At 40.3% G+C, this 21,437-nt stretch overlaps 1 long non-coding RNA gene across 1 annotated transcript in view; it reads left to right on the top strand.

Moving 5' to 3' along the window:
• LOC132518566 (uncharacterized) overlaps positions 1-21,437 on the top strand; it is a 129,506-nt gene that overhangs the window by 45,078 nt on the left and 62,991 nt on the right. The window contains exon 2 of the long non-coding RNA XR_009539917.1: positions 9,555-9,696. This is a non-coding gene — a long non-coding RNA (uncharacterized LOC132518566). The remainder of the gene's footprint in view (positions 1-9,554; positions 9,697-21,437) is intronic.

Below are 21,437 nucleotides of genomic sequence, written 5' to 3'. Positions count from 1 at the left end.
TCTTTTAATTTATAATGGTCTCTCCTTTTCTTGTTAAAAAATGCTACTGTTTATTGAGTAAACCAAGTTAATTATCCTGAAGAATGTGCTGGATTCTGAATGTGGCTGATTGGTTTCTTCTGGTGTTTAACTTTTTTGCTAGCCTCCTTATTTTATTTTATTTTTTTTGCGGTAGGCGGGCCTCTCACTGTTCTGGCCTCTCCCGTTGCGGAGCACAGGCTCCGGATGCGCAGGCTCAGCGGCCATGGCTCACGGGCCCAGCCGCTCTGCGGCACGCGGGATCCTCCCGGACCGGGGAACGAACCCGCGCCCCCCGCATCGGCAGGCAGACGCCCAACCACTGCGCCACCAGAGAAGCCCTCCTTTTTTTTTTTTTGAAGCAAGTGCTTTGTACTTTTTGTTGCATCACATGAGGAGGCATAACTTTGGATGTTCCATTTTCAGATGGTGTCAGCCTGATTTCTTCCTTATAAAGTTCCTTATCAAATTTCACCTAGTGGTCTTAGCACTTATGATGATTATTGCCCTGATCCATTATTTTATTAGAGGTTGCAGAATGTTGACTTTCTAATTTTACTATACTTGCTGCACTTATTGGCTAGAAATGTTCTGTAAAAGACTTTCCTCAGCAACTATTGGCTTTGCTGAAATATAGCTCATACAGGAAAGCTGGGCTAAGTACTCAATTTATTCCCTTTATTTGTCAGTTTTTAAAGTAATGGGTTGGTGATATAGCCAATTCCTGTTATGAAAATGAGGTTTATTTTCCAGTATGTTTTTTCAAATATTTGCTCTATTTTAATCAGATACTATTATTATTCCTTTTTGATACTCAAATTGTCCCATCTTAGGCTACTAGGAGTCTCTTCAAGATTGGCTCTTGAGTCAGGTTGGCCTTTTGATATCTTGTTCTCTGGCACAACATAAACAATACCTAAAGAAAGAGACAAAATTTGTGCCACAGACATTTAAAGGAATATATTAGTTCTGAGGATTATAAAGGAGGTTAATTGTTTTTGAGTTGACAGTGATGTTGGAATAAGTATTCAAAGTAATTCATCTGAAGGGGACAATAGTCATATGAATTTTTTTGGTGATATTTATTCTTAAAAACCCAACCACTTCACGTCGTTTTACAGGCATACCTTAAAGTGTGATCTTCATTTTAAACCAAGTGACATGGAAATTCAGAATATTATGTCACATGTTGTTAATTAACTATCTTTTTCAAGGGCTGAGGATCCAGGGATGGAAAATAATGCAGGAGAGGCGTACTGACTGAAAAAGTTGGGTTTATCATTTAGGTTCCAAAAAAACCCCCGTTTGGTTTCTGTAAAGGGGAGTGGAGCACACGGACGAAGAGATCAGGTGTTGGATTCAGAGGGCTGTGTATTGTGACTCCTCCAGATTCTGGCTCTCATGCCTGTCAGAGTCACCTAACCTTTGCAAGATTTTTTTCTTCATATGTGAAACAGGGTAATAACACTGATTTCATCATGTAGGAATTAAGATGTGATGAAGTAATTGTAAAGCATTCTGCATAGGACATGCATTGGTGACTGGTGAAAGCAGCATTTGGTAAAGATGTCTGGATTAGGTTGATGGTGGCAGGGAGGACAGTACAGCATGGTGGGGGTGGACCATCGGAAGGAACCACCTGCTGACTTTTCAAGTCCAGAATCCATTAGTCTCCATCATATTTTAGGATGCTAGCTTTATAAAATTTCTGAGAAGGGACTTTACAGGACTTCTGTCTAACCCCCCATGTTATACGTAAGAAAACTGAAGCCCAATGAATTTAAGTGACTTGCAGTAACACCACTAGCACTATGAAATGAAAGCACTAAGCCTGGAGCAGCATTGTCCAACAGAAATACAGTGCAAACCACAGACATGATGTTAAGTTTCCTAGTAGCCACTCGTATATTCACATATACAGAATGTCTCAATTCACACTAGCAACATTGCAGGTATTCAGTACCCCATGTGGCTGATGACCACTATATTGGACAGGACATCCAAAGCTAGTTCCTTAATTCTCAAGCTTATGCATTCTCTGGTACAAAACATGACCTTATTATTATTATTCATATCAGAAATAATTGCCTTACAACATACATGGAACATCAAACATTATTTTTTATCTTGAAGAAAATGTCTCTTGTGGCCATGATGCATTTTAGAGAATTCTAGATAAACCTTTCCCAGAGACCTACCACTTCTAAAAGCTCTACCAGTAGCTTACCAATGAGTAATTTTTTTTTCCACACACACACACTGTATTTTATTTTTACAACAGATAAATCAACTGACACCAAGCACTGTAAATGGATGACCACAACAAAAACAACAATGATTGCAATTACCAAACACAAAACACAACAATGAGTAATTTTAAAGGAGGACTTTTTTTTTAGACACGAGGTGCTAACTGCAATCATAGAGACATATTTTTCTGAGAACATGACTTTTGGCTAAAAGTTCTTTCAATACATTATTAGAGAAAATCAAATTGTTGGCCCATTTCTAGGAGATGCACAAGTTTTTACAGCATGCATTAGCTTCACTCCAGTCTTCATTGTATCTTGCATATTTTAGTTTCCCATTAGCACATTTACTACTTTTTAAAAATACTGTCATTTAAAAATTAAAGTTATACATATACCTGGTTTTAAGAATAAAAAATTACTCTAGAATTATTTTAAAGACAGCCATTATATCTTTTAACTCTATTTCCTGATTCACCTTCGCCCCAATCCTCCAGAGACAAATACTTCGAACTCTTCCAGTTACTTCTTCACAATTGTAAATAACACTTTTGTTTTCTATCTTGACTTTCCAGTTTTAGGCACTTTTATGGCAACTTTTGTGCTATGAAAGATAAAGATATAGCTCCCTCTCCCCCCTCCCCCCATCGTTCTCCCCCCTTACAAATGTAATCACTCTCCTGACCCCTCTCCCACCCAAAACAGTTATATCATAATTCTGGTTAGAGAGTTCAGTGTTTGGCAATATGATTGTTGTCTGTAAATATTATTCATGCCTTAGTCATGAAGTATACAGTAATTGTTCTTCTTTTCTTACAAAGTCTTTTCTGCTGGAGTTAACAATCTTGTTTTGTTGTTTTATTTGGATTTTCATTTATGTATCCAGCCCCAAACTCTCTTACCTGAGAAGTGCAGTTTGAGCTTTTGCCTGCAAGATGAGTACATGAAAATTAGTTGATGGAGGGGTGGAAAGAGGAAAAGCATCTATTAAGAGGGAAGAATATGTGCAGAGGCCCTGTGGCTATAGGACAATATGGTAAAAGCGAAACCATGAGGTGGTCAGGGTGAGTAGAATTTAAAGATTAAGGGAGAGAGATGAAATAAACTGCTGGAGAGGCAGGAAGGGCTGGGCCATGCAGTGTATAGGCACTATTAATGGTTTGGTCTTGATCTTAATTACAGTTAAAAGAAATCCACTTAAGCATTTCCAGCAGGAAAGTGAGATGGCCAGAATTACACTCTTTACTCCATTCTGTGCATTCCTTCGTTGTTTTTTTTTTTTTTTTTTTTTGCCGTACGCGGGCCTCTCACTGTTGTGGCTTCTCCCGTTGCGGAGCACAGGCTCCGGACGCGCAGGCTCAGGGGCCATGGCTCAGGGGCCCAGCCGCTCCGCGGCATGTGGGATCTCCCCAGACCGGGGCACGAACCCGTGTCCCCTGCATCGGCAGGCGGACTCTCAACCACTGTGCCACCAGGGAAGCCCCCATTCCTTCATTTTTTTATAATGACATTATACTTTGATTAAGTTAGGATCTTTTCCGTTGTTTGCAATCAGTGAAGCTTAACTGATATCGCAGCTCTCTCGATTTGCATTCTGTTGTCAACACTCAGTTGGACTGGATTTCATTACACTGGGTCCTGTTTTATTCTGTTGCCTGAATATTGCCTAAAGCTACAAATACACCATTCAAAAGATTCTTTTGTATTTGTAGCATATAGTTGTTTTTGGTTCCCTTTAATAGCTGTTGTTGAATTCAAATCCATTCACAGCTGTCATTTTTCAGGTACAGTTCTCAGGTTAAACCTCTTTTTAGTCAAGTCTTTTACTGTGTCAAAAAGAACTTTAATTTGTTTCTGGCATGTTATCTCTTTTAAGTCCTAAGAACTCCAGGCATGACCATTGTCACCGCACGATTCAGCTGCATTTGTTGTCTTGTTTTCATTTGTTAATAAATTTTAATTTATTTATAAAAGGGGCAAAAATTCATGATGCATGAGTATCACATTTTTTCCTTTCCCCTTACCTGAACCTGAAGATTTCGTGCCTGCCCACGGCTACCTCCTCTCCTTTTATCTATTGTGCTGATCAGACCAGTCAGTGAACCAGGGATGGGGAGGGAGTTGTTTCAGAAAGAGCTAAGAGGTATTGCGAAGTGCAAAAATGCCCACCCAAAATGCTAGTACAAAAGAGAATTCAGGAGAGGAACAAGAAAACAGAAGTGTCTGTGATGATAGGAATGTAGGGTAATTAAAACATTTTTTTTTCCAGAAAATGAAGAATGAAGAATGAGGAGAACAATTTGGGGCAGTTACCATGAAAGTTGGGGGTGGAGAGAAATGTGAGAAGAATTTTAAGATGTGGTGCAGTAGGTTTATTTTAAAAAATAACTTGAAGAATCAGAATCAGAATTACTTTTTTTCTTCTTTGAATGTTGTGAGACTGGGTCATATAGACCCTCACTTATATTTGAGTAGTAGTAGATTTGTAGTAAGATTGGGAAACAGCAGATGGAGCTCCAAGTTATTTTTTTGATAAATCACGCTAGTGGCAGAGTTCTTTGCTAGTATGAAGAAATAGGCTCTGGGCATCGTCTGGAAGGAGAGGGCAGTATCAAAAACTACTTTTTATGCATAAAAACATCATGGGAATATGATTTTTGAGAGGGTATCTTAAGGGATTAAGGAACCAGGGAGATGGGGAGAGGGTCAAGCAACATGATGAAAGGGCCAGGACTCCAGTGCAAAATATGGCCATTGCAAAATTTCCAGTGGTGAAGATGGCTGGGAGAAATTCAAGAACAGTGATGTGTAATGTTAGATTTATAACTGTTTGCTCTGCCATGACGGAACTCTCCGTTGTTATGTCCAACACGACCCTGTGGGAGACATACTTAGGGAGATATTCAGTTAACATTGGACAGAGAAAAAAATAGCTATAGGAAGCTAGAATGAGTAAGAATAAGGCTTCTGTAGGATCTCGAAATAAGAATAAGTAGTAATATGAGAATATAATTTCCTATAATCTGTAAAAGCATTGGGAAGAGCATTATGGATTGGGGGCAGGAGTAATGGAAGCATGACCCTATAAATTGGAAGCAGACACGTAGATTACGAGAATACCATAGCTTTTCTCCCATCATCGACAATGGTTGTTTCTTTGAATGGTTTTCATTTTTTTTTGACTGATGTGAAAATCCTCCACAGTCAGCTACTGAAGAAAGAATTTGCAAAAGCATCCTTTCTGTCCAGAATGAAGTGATAATTGAGTTCAAACAACAACAATAAAAAACTTTGTTGCTCTTCTAACAGCAAAGTTGGCAAATCACAAGACATTTAATTTTATGGGGCTAGATGGGCTCCTGGGAAACCCAAGACTAAATACCTTGAACAATTTGTTAAGGGTTCTGCACTCTAAATGGCCTCTAGATCAGCACAGCTGTGGGCAATTTGCAGGAGATTGGCAATGTGGTGTGTGGACCCAGTGGCAGGGAATGCTAATCTGAGGCTATCCCCTCCAACAGCTTTTGCCATTCATCATTTTCACATCCAGATGGCTCCCATTGTCTTTCTAGTCCTCTTTTTGTGCAAAGTGGCTGCTCTTAAATCATGGTATATTAGTCTTGGAAGCAATTTTATTATTCATCTAGGAGTCCAATTACAACTCTTTGTAGAAGAGGAATTGGAAACCCAAAGAGGGGAAATATCACGGTTAGATCTGCCCAGTTACTTCAAGTCACAGCTGAGACAAGAACATTTATCTCTTGTCTCTCAGCCCAGTGCTCATTCCAGTTCACCAGGATCTCATAACTTTGGTGAAAACATGTAGCACAGGATTTGGAGTCAGATGATCTCAAGTCCAGATCTCATCTCTGTTATATAATGTGACCTGGGAATGTTAACCCTGTTTTCTCATGTGTAAGATGAGGATGATAATGGAACCTCCATCACAGGCCGTCATGACAACAAATGGATACTGATATTTAAAGTGCTTATTATGGTGTCTGGTCCATAGTAAATGCTCAGTTAGCTTTTATCATTATGGCTCCAAGTCTTTTCACATTAAAGCATGAAGAATTGGTTCTTTTTAGGAAGGAAGGCGGAAGAGTTTTTTGTTCATGAGCTTCTGGCCAGGCATACGTATTAATAATATAGTTCAGTTCAGTGATCAAGGCTTGCCAACATGATGGTTGAAAATGTCTTTCAATAGGGAACATTTTGCTAGACAGTACGGAGAATGAAAATTTTAAGTTCTTAAATACTGTGCTCCCTGTTGGTATCTGGCAACCATTGGTAATTCATTGGTAATGATCATTAGTCGACCTTGTCAGCAACTTGGGGTACCAAATATAAAGAGACTCTCTGAATTCATGGTATTCTGCATATTTAAGGAACTGTTTGATTTTTCAAGATTATAAAAATGGCTTCAAAATAAAACAACACAATCTTTCTCTGAGTTAAAAACTTGAAATCTTGTAAGGTGATCAGCATCTGGAAGATACTGGAAAAAATATACACTTGGAAAAAACTAGCAAGAAAACAATAGTGTTTGACGTACTGACATTTATTTACTCTCTATTGAACAGTCTTTCCCATGAGTCATAACATCTTTACCATTAGTTATAGAAGTTCAATTTCCATGACATCAAAAGCCTCCACAGACTAATTGCAGAGGAATTACATGAGGGCGAAAGTTTTAAGATTCAAATTCCTTTGGTTCTACCCTAGAGGTTTTGGTTCAGAAGGTCTAAGGCAGGGCTCAGGAATCTGCATACCTAAAATCTCTCTAGATGATTCTTGGGCACCTAAAAATTGAAAACCACTGGCCTAAGGGAAGTGCTACTTTGGGATTCTGTTGCTTCAAACAAAAATATTCCGTGTCTTAAGAAAACCTAACATACTCAAATCTTAGAATTAAAATGACTAGGTAGGACCCAGCGGTCCAGTGGTTAAGACTCCTCACTTTCACTGCCGAGGGTCCAGGTTCACTCCCTGGTTGGGGAACTAAGATCCCACAAGCGGTGCGGTGCAGTCAAAAGTAAAAAAAAATAATAATAAAATAAAATAAAAATGACTAGGTAATGCTTATATGCATCTCTCAAGGATTTCTTGCTCTATAAAACGATTTATGTTTTGTTTTTATAATAGTGAGTTTTTGCACATGTGATTTTCTTTGTACAAATTTGATTAATGCTAACCTCCCCTCCCCAAAACAACAATAAACATCCAAACAAGCAACAAATGTCAATAATCAGCTCAAATCTGACCTTACCTATGAAGTCTTCTTCTGAGTTTAGATGGTCCTTGATATTTAAGTCACTCACCATCCTGCTTTGTAATACAAGGCATTTTCACATGTATATAGCTTGTCTCCTTAATTATATTTTGAATACTTTCAAGACAAGGACTGTGAGTACATTTGCTTGTGATCCTTGCATTGTTCCCTTCTTTCCTTCTTGCTTGCCGTTATTCATTTATTCATCAAAATTTATCAGATGTCTGCTGTAAGTCAGGTTCTGTAATAAGTTCCAGGGTGGAGGGAAATCCAATGACACTAAGATGAGGGTATGGACTATATCAGGTGTTGGCAAACTACAGTTCACTGGCCAAATCTAGCCAGCTCCTTTTTTTTGTAAGTAAAGTTTTATTGGAATACAGCCATACCCATTCATTTAGGTATTGTCTGTAATAGCTGCTTTTTTGCTACAGTGGCAGAACTGAGTAGTTGCTGTAGAGACTATATGGTCTGAAAAGCCTAAAATGTTTACTGTAGTCAGCTCTTCATATCCATGGGTTCTGCATTCATGAATTCAACCAACCACAGATTGAAAATATTTTTTAAAAAAATTCCAGAAAGTTCCAAAAAGCAAAACTTGAATTTGCTGCATACTGGCAACTATTTACATAGCATTTACATTGTATTAGGTATTATAAGTAATCTAGAGATGATTTAAAGTATTTGGGAGGATGTGTGTAGGTTATTTACAAATACTACACCATTTTATGTAAGGGACTTGAGCATAAGCAGATTTTGGTATTGCAGAGGTTCCTGGAATCAATCCCCCATGGATACCAAGGGACAACTGTATTTGTCCCTTTACAGAAAGTTTGCTGACTCCTGGATTATATGATTGCTAAGGTCCTGCCCAGTTCACAGCACTCCACTGATGAATGCTATGAGCTGGAAGTGCAGCGTCCTGTCAGGGGCTGATGGGTATCTCAGGAGGCAATATTTAATCTGAGACCTGGAGGATTTGTAAGAGTTAAGTAAGGCAGGCCAAGAATAGGGGAAGGGCATTCCAAGTTTTATGAGTTTTATGAGATTTTATTTCCCCCCAAAAATGTTGTGGCCCAATAGAAGGGGAAAATAAAAACATATAAAGACTACCAATATTTATTGTTATTATATAGGAAATATGATGAAATGATTATGTTCTGAATCAGTGGTCTTAGGACTTTTTTTCAGCTAACTAAGCATGTGGAATTAGATGCCATTTAACCTTTTAGAGCAGGGATCAGCACACTTTTATCTTAATGGGAAAATAGTAAATATTTTAAGCTTTGCCAGCCATACAATCTCTGCCACAACTATTCATTTCTGTTATTGTAGCATGGAAGCAGCTATAAGCAATATGTAAATGAATGAGCATTGGCTATGTTTCAATAAAACTTTATTTATGAATAGTGAAATTTGAATTTCATATTATTTTCATGTGTTGTGAAATATATATTATTCTTCTTTGATTTTTTTTCAATGAATTAAAAATGTAAAAACCATTCTTAGCTCGTGGGCCATACCAAAACAGGTGGTGGGATGAATTTACCTGGTGGGTCATAATTTGCAGACCCCTGTTTTGGTATGACATTCTTTGCTGGTAAAATGGGAGGATATTTTCTCTACCAACCACCTAGGGTGGTGATGAGTGAGAGGCATTTGTTCTTTGAAGTTCTTTGCATAGGGCAACATGTTCAGATGTGATATACTGTCATTGTATATTCACAAAAATTATCGAATTATCCACAGTTGCAGGATGCACAATTTTCCTGAGAGTTGATGAGAAATTTATCTTTTTCATGAATAATTTTTTCTGAATGAAGGGAAAATTTGAATATATTTTGCATATGTAATAGTACAAGTATGATTCTTTTATTCCTAATATTCCTAGAACACTGGTTGTAAGTTATTTTTCTAAGCAGAGAAGGGTTTGAGCTAATTACAACAACTCAGATATCTTATTGTACTTTATTTTTCCTCTTCTCATTGAACTTAACGTTTTTTGTTTTATGTAGATGGTTTGTTGGAGAGACTGGACTTGAGAAGGTACAATCAGGAACCAGCTTCATTATTTTCCAAGCACTGCCTTCAACTAGACTCTTTGGATCACCTTCCCCAATTGAGAGGATTTCTTCGCCAAATCTCAGACACTTTCAGGTATTTGAACAGTCTCATTATCAGATATTATGAATTTGTGTGCAACCCAAATCGAAACGTTAATCACTCATCTAAGTCAGGGTTTCTGTCTAAGCAACCTCTTCCCTGCAGGCCTGACCGCTGAATCCCTAGTCTACCACTGGGAAAGGGCAACATAGTTCATTCTTTGGTTGTGCTTGCTCCATCTGGTCCTTCCATTCACTCTGCTGCTTATGGCTCTTCTAGAGTTGAGCACAGAGCGTGTACGAGTGTATGTGGATGTGTGTGTGTGTGTGCACACGTGCACGCACGCGCTGAACTTACAGAGAAAGGGTCAAGTGTTACTTCTCTGATGCTGGTCAATTTGATTGCTGGTGCTTTGTTTCATGACAAGGGTAACCTGCTGGCTCTTCCTACCGTGGGGCACTTGTAAGGACTCTTTGGACACCCCATGAGGAACAAGTGCTGCCCTGTTAGGATACTGACATCCCCTTGACTTCTGCCCACTGGCAGTGTGCTCCTGGTGTTCCCTTTGTCGTGAAGCAGGAGTTCTCTCAAGATGGCTCTGGCTCACCTACCATTCTGTGTGCCCACCTACCCTTCCCACCCCAATACTCTGTATTTATTTCCCCCCAATCTCCCTGAAGGATTCTCCTGCTGACCCTTCACGGAGCTTGAGGAGAGAGAGGGCGTATGTTTCAGAGCACTCTGTTTCCACAAACAGCCTTCAAAATATACTTTCTCTTCCTTATTGAATCTCTGGGCTTCTTTTATCCTGGGTGGGGTTACGTGATGACCTAAGGACTCCTACTGGACTGGATAGCAATTCCTTCAGAGGTGTGCAATGTATGGGCATTAATTGACCGTGATTGTCATTAGGGTTCCAGGAGACAAGAAACGTCCCATGTAAATTGCTGTTTCATTTATATATGCCTATTTGTCTCCCCTGTTGTATTTCCCCTTACTGTATTCATAAGCTACTTGATGGCAAGATTTCTTTGCATTTTCCCCAGTTTTAATACTCATTCAATGGATCATTGAATTCCCTCCTAATTACTAAGTAAATGGGGATTGAAGTCAGTGGGCTGATTCATTCATTCAGTATTGAATGCCTACCATATGCCAAGTTCTGTAATAAGTGCTGGGGATATAGTAGACCAAAAAGACATAATCCATGACTTCAAGACTTTATTTTAGTGGAGGGGATATATATTAAACAATCACAGGAATATGCAATTAATTTCAAATTTTGATGTGTGCTGTGAAATAGTGCAGAGTCCTGCCAGGGAGTATAAATGGGAACTTAATTTAAATTGGGGTGATGGGTATCTCAGGATGTGGTATTAATTTGAGAACTGGAGGATTTGTAAGAATTAAGGCAGGCCAGGAATGGGGGAAAAGCATTCCAAGCAAGAGAAATAGCGTGTGTATAGACCCTACTGCAGGGAAAAGCTTGGCGTTTTAGAGGATGCTTTGAAGGATGTAAAAAAAGGTGAGTGTAGCAGATTGTGAATTGGGGGGAAAGAGTGGGGTAAGGTGAGGATAGAGAAGTAGTCCGGAGTTTGACCATACAAGGAACACAGGCCATGAGAAAGGATTTGGATTTTATCTTAAGAACAGTGGGAAGCTTTTGAAGAGTTTAAAGCATCCCATTTGCATGCCTAGGTGGTTCATATTCAATAACTTTTTGGCATAAGGGATATAGTTAATAAATACAGGAAAGGTGCCTTATCAACAGAGGTCAATGCCTGTTTTAGCCTTATACATGTCCTGCAAATCCTACTGCATTCAATGAAGACATTCTTTAAAAAACACATCGTGTTCCCTGCTAGTCTGAGACTGCATTTGATCATACAGATGGAGTTGTGTTCAAAGGACATTCCATTACTCTGCGGAAACATTTTGGAGCAATCCTGCAGATTTCAGATAACCTAATGGTGAGAATTCTGTTCTTTCAGTGGGAAACCATAGCAACATGCCACTTAGAAGGCACACTATATAATCTATCTGTTCTTCAGTTAGTATTTTGCAGTCCAGAAATAGTCATCATTGCCTAATGTGAGTATGCAAAAGGTCACGCAAATATAAGCCCCAATGACAGTGCAGTTCTCCCTCTAACCACAGGGTGGTGGTGGGGAACTGCACCTTCTCTGGGAGACGCACTATCAGGCACATGGGGGGCCAGGAAGGAGAAAGGAATTTGGGCTAATAGCTCTGTGTTTCAGCACAAATTGTAAGTTGATCCTCAATCTCTAAGTACAAAGAACGGGGCTATGATCGATAGATCTGGATCTTTATCCAAAACCTCATATACAGACAGACCCAGTACCCCTGGGTGCAATTCTTGTTAAACTGCAAGATTTACGGTTCAGAGATTTTATGTCCCAGCACCTTTTGTGATTTCAAACACACTCCCTATCTTGCCTTAGGTGCAAAATAATAATCTATAAATTCTCCAATAAATACATAAAGAGTTGAGAAACTTAGAGAGCCAAAGCTGCCAGCTTGGTATCCATCAATGTGTAATGGTTAAAAGGGTCTTTGCTAAAAAACAGGTAGAAATGGTAAGATCTTTAGGGATGGGGATTCAAGATAGTTGGTCACAGTATTACTTCAGTTAGTATTTGGTCAGTGAAAAATGGTGAAACGCTATGGAAAGAAAAGAGAAAAGCAAAAGGAAAAGAATCTCCTGGGGTCTTCTACACTGCTGGTAAGACGTATGGATATGTTTTGTTTTGATGAGAATCACGTCTTAAGGTGCCATTTTCTTCTCCTATCTTCCTCCTATCTAGGATATTTCGCCCCTTTTCTTTCTCCCTGTGATCTCATTGGGTCTTGCATTGTTTTGTTTTTTTTTTTTTCCGTACGCGGGCCTCTCACTGCTGTGGCCTCTCCCGTTGCGGAGCACAGGCTCCGGATGCGCAGGCTCAGCGGCCATGGTTCACGGGCCCAGCCGCTCCGCGGCATGCGGGATCTTCCCGGACCGGGGCACGAGCCCGCGTCCCCTGCATCGGCAGGCGGACTCTCAACCACTGCGCCACCAGGGAAGCCCTGTCTTTTTAATTTTTAGTGCTTTGTGCTGGCACCATTTTGTGAACTGGCTCCCCAAGCAGCCCATCTGTAAGGGCTCCAGTGGGCTGTGTGCTCTATCCATCACCCTCTCCTTAATGCAAGCATTACAAAGATTGGTTGCTAAGAATATTTACTTCCCACCCTTGTTGACTCACATCCCCAGTGTGTCAAGGGCCCACCAAGAAGACCTTTAAAAGACATCGCACAATTACATGGGAATGATACCATGACAGAGGCCTAGGGGAACACAGTAATGCTACCCCAATGTAAAATGGGCATTTGCTTTAGGTCTGTACCTAAAGGATGGAGAGGGCGAAAAGAGAAGTCAGAGCTCCTGGAAATGATGCCCAGAGGTATTTAGTTTGATTCATTCATTCATCTCTCCCTTCATTCTTTCATTATTCAACAAATATTCCTTGAGTACCTACATGTCAGGTATTGTGGTAAGTATTGGGGATATAGCATAGACCTGAATAGACATAGTTCCTCCCTGAAGATAGTTCATGGTCTTGTTGGGCTGCATCCCGCGGGCCTGCAAGCCTTGTAATTGCTCAGCTGAGAGACTAAGGAAAGAGCCCAGAGACAGTGACAGAGACATCAGTTGTTTACTGTATAGGGAATCTTACAAGTCTGAAGCAAAGTCCTGGAGTGACAACCCACTGTATACAGCAGCTGGTGGACAGGACATGGCAACAGTCTTCGCTACTGGGGATGGGGGAAGGGGGGTGAGAAGGAGGCTACTAGTTATAGGGGGAATTGATGTCAGTTTGGCTTATCAGTTACCAGGGAAACCAGAAGCTGGGGCAGGGGGCAAGCATGTAGGGAGTTACTGATTAAGCCCTATAATAAAGAGGATTGGATAGTCCTGTGAGTAGGTGTAGGTTAAGCAGGGAGTGTACAGAATGTACAGAGAGCAAGAGGAATAGCTATGTTGAGTGGCCTGTCCATGCAGTCTGCTATGGTAAGTAAATAAATGGGCAATTACTATACAGTGTGATAAGGACAATGCGCCTTGGCCCTGTGGATTTTATGTGAGTGAGAAATAAACTTTCTGAGATTTTATGGTTGTTTGTCACTATGGCATAGCTTATCATAACTAACAGACTGTATCTGCATAAGAGGAATTAGACCTGCCTAAATCCTCTCTCAAGTCTTCTTTTCATGTTTTAGGAAGATATTCAGAGGCCAGGATTCATTCCTCAAATTGATCTCTATTTAGCCACCTTATTGTAGAAATTGGCCTTTCCTTGCCTCTGTCTCATCAAAAAAGAAAGCTCAGGTGGATATTCCTGCTGCTTACCTTATGTTTAATGGAATCCTCCTGTGATTTGGCTAAACTTGGCATCTGAAGAAATTTCATACCATCCATTCTCAGCAACCAAGAAGCAAGTTCTGTTTCTTCTCTGCTTCAGTGCTCCTGCCTGATGCTAAGACAGCTGAGTAATTTTTCCCTACTTATTGCTCTTCCAAAGCACAAAAGCTGTCTTCACTTTAACATTAATGAGTTATTCAGCTGATATAACTATTTCTAGCAAGTAAATTACCTACAGCTGCCTATCAACAAGGCTAGGGCAAGGTGATTACAAAAGAGAGGGATTTTATTTAAAATGAAATTGAGCTAGTTTCTTAAACCATACAGTCTGTCCCTTTTGGCCATCAACCAGAAGGGGACAGTATAAGAGCATGGTTTGCTCACGGCTCACTGCACCAAGTCTTTGAATAATCTGCATTTGAGAATGTTTTTTGTTAGAAATCACACCAAGTGCTTTGTGAAATTATTTTTGCATATATTTCCAGGGCTGAGAAATTCCAGAGCATTAAAAAAAAACCCTCCAACATATACGAGAGATGTTTAATGGCCTTGGTTTAAACTCCAGGAGACCGAGGTGGAAATTTTCTAGCAAAGGTCGGTTAAAAGGTTGACTGGAGGAAGAACAGGCAAATGAATTTAAGCCCAAAGTGTCCTTGTTCAGCTTCTACTCTTGGTGGAGTGGTTATTGGAGGGTTGAAAACTTCTCTTTGTAGAATTTGGCTTTCTCATATTCTCCCTCTGACTGAAGGCAGCTAACACTCAGCAGTCCTTTAAAAAGGGTTCCTAAATCAGCACTAATTTTGCATATTCAAGAGCACCAACCACTAGTTATTTCGGAATAGGAATGTTGAATCTGACAGGTGTGGAAGGAAGAATAGTGGATTCTGAGTTTGCCAATGAGAGGCTGAGTGTCATCTCATCTCTCCACACTTCAGTTATCTGCCCTCTTAAATGAGGGGCCCCGGATAAAAAAATCTCTGGAGTTTGTTCTATGTTTGAACATCTATGATTCTACAGTCAAGCAGGATTATTCTACTACTACTGTCACTATTACAGCTATTATAGATGTCACTGATTGAATGATTAATATATACCGGGCATTGTGTTAACATTTCACATTCATTATCTTTAATTTTGAAGCAATACTATGAGGTAGATATTATCAAGTTTGTTAAATAGGTGCGAAAGTTGAGGACCAGAGAAGTTACAGGAATTGTTGAAGGTCCCAATGCTAGCAAGTGGTGAAGACATGAACCAAAATCCAAATATTTTGACTCCCCAGTTCCTACTCTTAACCACTGCCACGTATTTCTTTCTTTCTTTCTTTTTTTTTAAATTTCCAGCACTTGGGTCCTTACGTTATTAGTTTTTAACATTCATAGGCGTGGTGCCAGGCTACAATGATTGACCTCTCTTTGGCCCCTAGCCTTTGCTTCTCTGTTCTTTCCATTTTCCATGTCTTACAATGCCTTCTTCCTGGCTATCCAAATATTACTCACCCTTCAAGTTCTAGTTTATGCCTGCTCTCTTGCCTGACCACTCTCTCCCATACTAATCTGATTTTCTTCTGGGATTTTATTGCATTTATAATCCATTCCGTGTAATTCAGACTCAACTCGATATTGCCTCTTATTTTGCTCTGTTTTAAATAAGTTAGTCTTGTCAACATTAACTACAGTGCAAGGCTCTTGAGGATGAAGAACACATCTTAGTCTTTTTAATCTTCTGCTATAAAGCGCACGGGAAGGGTTGCATAACAAGTTGAGGATCAATACTTTCTTCTTGTTTGCTAGAGACAGACCTTAGGCAAAAATGATCCCCTTTGCTTCTAAAAATTACGATGTTCTCTGAGAAAAATTGTTTTCTAGTCTTGCTTTAAAAAAACCCTATGAAATTGCAAACCTTCCTGGCCAATATAGTCAAGTATTTCACAAGTTTAAAAGTCAGAAATTATTATTGTTATCAGTATCATTAACATTATACAAATAGTTAACATGTATAGGTTACTTGCTACATTCCTTGCATTGATCTGATGTTTTACATGGAAATTTTATACTTACAACAGCACTATGAGGTGGGTAAGTATTCCCCACTTCACAGAGTACAACAGGTTTAGAGAGATTGAGTAATTCATATAAAGTCTCACAGAGCTGGTAAGTGGTAGATCGGCTACAACCTTTTTTAAAAAAAGTTTTGGTGTGGCTTTCCTAGATCTAGGCTACTTGTACCGTGTAGTAAATTAGACTATTTCTACGAAGGATGGTGCATGGCTGTTTTTTATCCACCTGTTCCACTTTGTTTAGAAAGCTGCCTAGGATTTCGTTCATCTGATTATTTAAAAATTCCTGTATTAGATTTTGCCTCTCTATCCTGGTGTTCAGTGGTAATTCACGTTTCCAAATTATGGTGGGCTGAATTATGGTCCCCCAAAGATGTTTACCTTCCAGTCCCCAGAACCCATGAATGTCACCAATATTGCAAAGAAATTTTGGACATGTGATTAATTTAAGGGTCTTGAGATGGGAAGATTATCTTGGATTATCCTGTGGACCCTAAAGGTAATCACCATGGTCTTTATAAGAGGGAGGCAAGAAGATCAGAGGTGGAAGAAGGCTATGTGACAATGGAGCAGATATTGGAGCGATGACGCCAGGAGCCAAGGAATGTTGCAGCCTTTAGAATCTGGAAGAGACAAGGAGCACATTCTCCCCTGGAGCCTCTAGAAGGAACAAGTTTCCCAACACCTTGATATTTGTCTCTTAAAACTCATTTTGACTTCTGACCTCCAAACTGTAAGAGAATACATTTTTGTTGTTTTAAGTGTGTGGTAATTTGTTATGACAGCCATAGGGGACGAATACACTAATACAGAGTTCTATAAATATGCCCATTTGCAGAGGCTGAGAGTCAAGACTGAGTCCAATTGCTCATACTAAACCCTTACTCTCCCCTTTGAGCCAGAAGAGATGAATCCATCTGAAAGTTTTGAATTAATAAGGGCCAGCCCTAAATGCTGTCTAGTGTCTGAGCAGTAGTAACTAGAGAGTACAAGAAAAATGTGCAACCAAACTCACACTCCACTAGGGTTTTTCTTTATTCTGCAAAGGAGGGAAAGACTGATGGAGCATGATTTCATAAGGTACCATGGAATGGGATGGGGGGGACTTAATGTTTAGGTGGTTTTATTGAGGCTGGCTTTTGTTTGTTTATTGTTTTCTTAATAGAATTGTTCCTGCTTGGATTTAAATGTCTGTTTTCAAGATACTAGCACTACTGCACCAATAGAACCACTACCAACAACAATTAAACGCTAGAAGATGCTGCCGTTTACAGCCTTAAACTGCCTGCTTTTTATTTTGTTTATAAGCAACGGAATGTAAATGTTGCTGACTCAGCTTTTAGGTACCAATATCATGCATTCCTTTAAACCAGGTGATAAACGTCCACCTGGGAGGCACCCTTGGTTTTGTAGGGAAATGAGTCATACTGAACTCCTTGAATTTGCCTGTGACAAGCAGAATCCACAGGTACTAGGAGTTTTGTTGAGAAGTTAGCAGAGTAAACCATTGACGAAATGTTTTCTGAGGACATGCCAGTGAGGTCATCCATCAAGACTGCCCCATTCCATTTTGTTACATAGAGCTTAGCTGCTAAATCAGAATCCAAGAATTGTGAACAAGTTCATGAAAGCATCTGGAAACCGTTTAACACAATTATTAACAACAAAGTTTTTTTTTTTTTTTTTTTTTTTTCGGTACGCGGGGCTCTCACTGTTGTGGCCTCTCCCATTGCGGAGCACAGGCTCCAGACACGCAGGCTCAGCGGCCATGGCTCACGAGCCCAGCCGCTCCGCGGCATGTGGGATCTTCCCGGACCGGGGCACGAACACGTGTCCCCTGCAATGGCAGGCGGACTCTCAACCATTGCGCCACCAGGGAAGCTCAACAACAAAGTTTTGACTTCAGGAACTCTTACCTGGTGTGTGACCTTGAACAATTCACTTAACTTCTCTGAGTCGCACTTCCTTCATCTATGAAATGGGGATAATTATGGTTTCTCATGTACATAAAAATGTTACCAAAGAATCTAGCATAAAGGGTCTAGTCAAGACCTTTTCGGTTATAAGTAGCAGAAACACAATTCAGGTTTGTTAAGCAAAAGGAATATGTTTTACGTGACTAAAAATCAAGGCTAGACCTGGATTTGGCACTGCTAGATTCCATAATTCAAAAATATGATTATAAAGAGAGACTCATTTGTGAGATAGGTTCTTTCCTAGAAACATCTCTCTCTAAGAGCACTGGCTGAACGTTCCTGGGGAGCTCCTGCCTTGGCTTCTCTGTGCACCCTTGAACCCTAATTACTGTAATCTGAGGGATGGACGTGCTCTAATTGGCCAGGCCTGGGTCTCATGCTGGTTCAAATGTCTTTTGTTTGCAAGAGACAGAGAGTTCATTTCAAACTATTAGAAACAATAAAGGAAATCTAATGGCTCATACAGATTTGATTTCAGGTGGGGTTCAATCTACAGACAATGTCAGGGATCAGATTTCTCCCCATCTCTTCACTCTGTATCCTATATTGTTGACTTCATTATCGGGCTCCATACATGGCCCTGGCAAGTGGAGGTTCTCTCTTCACAGGATCAAAATGATTTTATTTCTCACACCGTGTGATTCAAGTTGAGAGTACTCTTTCAGTGCTCCCACACAATTTCTGACATTCATCTCCTCTCTTTTTTTAAAAAAAATTATTTTATTTATTTATTATTTTTGGCTGTGTTGGGTCTTTGTTGCTGCGTGCGGGCTTTCTCTAGTTGCGGCAAGCGGCGGCCACTCTTCGTTGCGGTGTGTGGGCTTCTCATTGCAGTGGCTTCTCTTGCTGCGGAGCACTGGCTCTAGGCACGCGGGCTTCAGTAGTTATGGCTTGCAGGCTCTAGAGCGCACGCTCAGTAGTTGTGGCGCTCGGGCTTAGTTGCTCCGCGGCATGTGGGATCTTCCCGGACCAGGGATCGAACCTGTGTCCCCTGCATTGAAAGGCAAATTCTTAACCACTGTGCCACCAGGGAAGCCCCATCCCCTCTCTTAATGGCTGGCACTGGGTCACATGCCTCCTCCTATGGCCTGGAGGATGGAATGTGTCAATTGCATTAAGCCAAAAGTAGCTTACTTATTCAGCTAGGACATGACTAAGAATGGGGAGATGCATATTCCATAAAGAATATCAGGGTAGTGTTGGTGAGAAAAGGGAGTTAAATGCTGGGAAGAAGTGTATCATGGTGGCACAAACTCAGTCCAGACTACTTGTAATGACTTTCTCACTTGTAAGACAGGTCCTGTTACTTGACAGAAGGTAAAGGGATGTGTATAGGATAGGCAAAAGCAACAGGTATCCATGACATTCATATTAATATATGTTAGTTATTTTGTTAGGATATTATCATCCCATTCATGTTGTATAAACTGGGGTCCTGAAAGATGAAGTGACATCCATAAAGTAGCAGAGGTAATAAGTAGCTGAGCTGATACCAATATATTCAGAAATATATTCTTTGTGAAAAGCAGTTATGCGAAGTAGTTACAAGGGCCTACTATTCAGTCCAAGTGCTACATCACGTCAAGGAAAAAAATGCCCAAGCATAGACCTAAGGGGGCAGAGAAATGAAAGTACTGAGGATGAGAAAAAAAGACTTTCAGAATTCCCAATTATATTTTAAAACAGAGATCCCCTGATAACCATTTGTCTGTTGTTCTACTTGAGGATCTATGGTCTGGAACTTGAGAAAACATATCATTGACTCAACAGCTCTCCTGAGGCATGAGGCTTTTAGCCACTTCTAGTTTCCCACTGAGCTAGGTAGGCTAGTGAGACAAGTGGCTTCTTTTTAGCCACTTGTCAGGGTGGGATTAGGAGTTCAATCACTGGGTGAATAGACCAGACCATATGGGAACAGCAGGTGGACACAAGGCAGTTATTAGAGCAACCAGCTAGAGGAAGAAGAGCTGGGCAGATGGGACCTGGTATTTACAGAGCATGATGGCAGGTGGTAGGTCTTAGGCCTGGATGGTGTTTGAAAAGATGGCTATCAGTTTGAAAGGATGATACAGCAGGCAGATGGTACCTGTTCGGAGATTTGGATTTTTTTTGCCTTGATATCCTTTACACCTGGTATAGTCTTACTGTGGTAAAGTCTTGCCACATAGTAAAGCCTTGATGTTTCTTAAAAAAATGAACATTTAGAGATGTAGAAAGGCAGCTGGCCTCAGGGAGATTTGGTAGAGGGTGAAGAGGGAACACATCCATAGATAGGGTTTCCCAGATGCAGGACTTTCAGGGCTAGAACTGGGATGGTCTTGGGAACACCCAGATGATTGGTCACCCTAAACCACATGGCCCAGAACTAAAGGTTGAATTCTGGGAGACTAGTAGCAGTGGAAGGCATCCTTTATCAACTTCCTAGGTGTCATCTGGCTCAATACAAGGTCACCTCTTGACGCAGAGCACCTCTAGTTTGTGGCTCCTTTAGGATGAGAGATGAGGATTCTCTTTCTTTCTTTCTAACATCTTTATTGGAGTATAATTGCTTTACAATGGTGTGTTAGTTTCTGCTTTATAACAAAGTGAATCAGCTATACATATACCTATATCCACATATCTCCTCCCTCTTGCATCTCCCTCCCACCCTCCCTATCCCACCCCTCTAGGTGGTCATAAACCACCGAGCTGATCTCCCTGTGCTATGCAGCTGCTTCCCGCTAGCTATTATACATTTGGTAGTGTATATATGCCCATGCCACTATCACTTCGTCCCAGCTTACCCTTCCCCCTCCCTGTGTCCTCAAGTCCATTCTCTACGTCTGCGTCTTTATTCCAATCCTGGCCCTAGGTTCTTGAAAACCATTTTTTTTTGATTCCATATTTATGTGTTACCATACAGTATTTCTTTTTCTCTTTCTGACTTACTTCACTCTGTATGACAGACTCTAGGTCCATCTGCCTCACTACAAATAACTCAATTTTGTTTCCTTTTATGGCTGAATAATATTCCATCGTATATATGTGCCGCATCTTCTTTACCCATTCATCTGTTGTGGACAATTACGTTCCTTCCATGTCCTGGCTATTGTAAATAGAGCTGCAATGAACATTTTGGTACATGACTCTTTTGAATTATGGTTTCCTCAGGGTATATGCCCAGTAGTGGGATTGCTGGGTTGTATGGTAGTTCTATTTGTAGTTTTTTACGGAAACTCCAACTGTTTTCCATAGTGGCTGTATCAATTTACATTCCCACCAGCAGTGCAAGAGTGTTCCCTTTTCTCCACACCCTCTCCAGCATTTATTGTTTCTAGATCTTTTGATGATGGCCATTCTGACC

Source organism: Lagenorhynchus albirostris, chromosome 3 (assembly GCF_949774975.1).
Source record: "Lagenorhynchus albirostris chromosome 3, mLagAlb1.1, whole genome shotgun sequence".
NCBI lineage: Eukaryota > Metazoa > Chordata > Mammalia > Artiodactyla > Delphinidae > Lagenorhynchus > Lagenorhynchus albirostris.
This window is presented reverse-complemented; position numbering and strand designations above follow the sequence as displayed.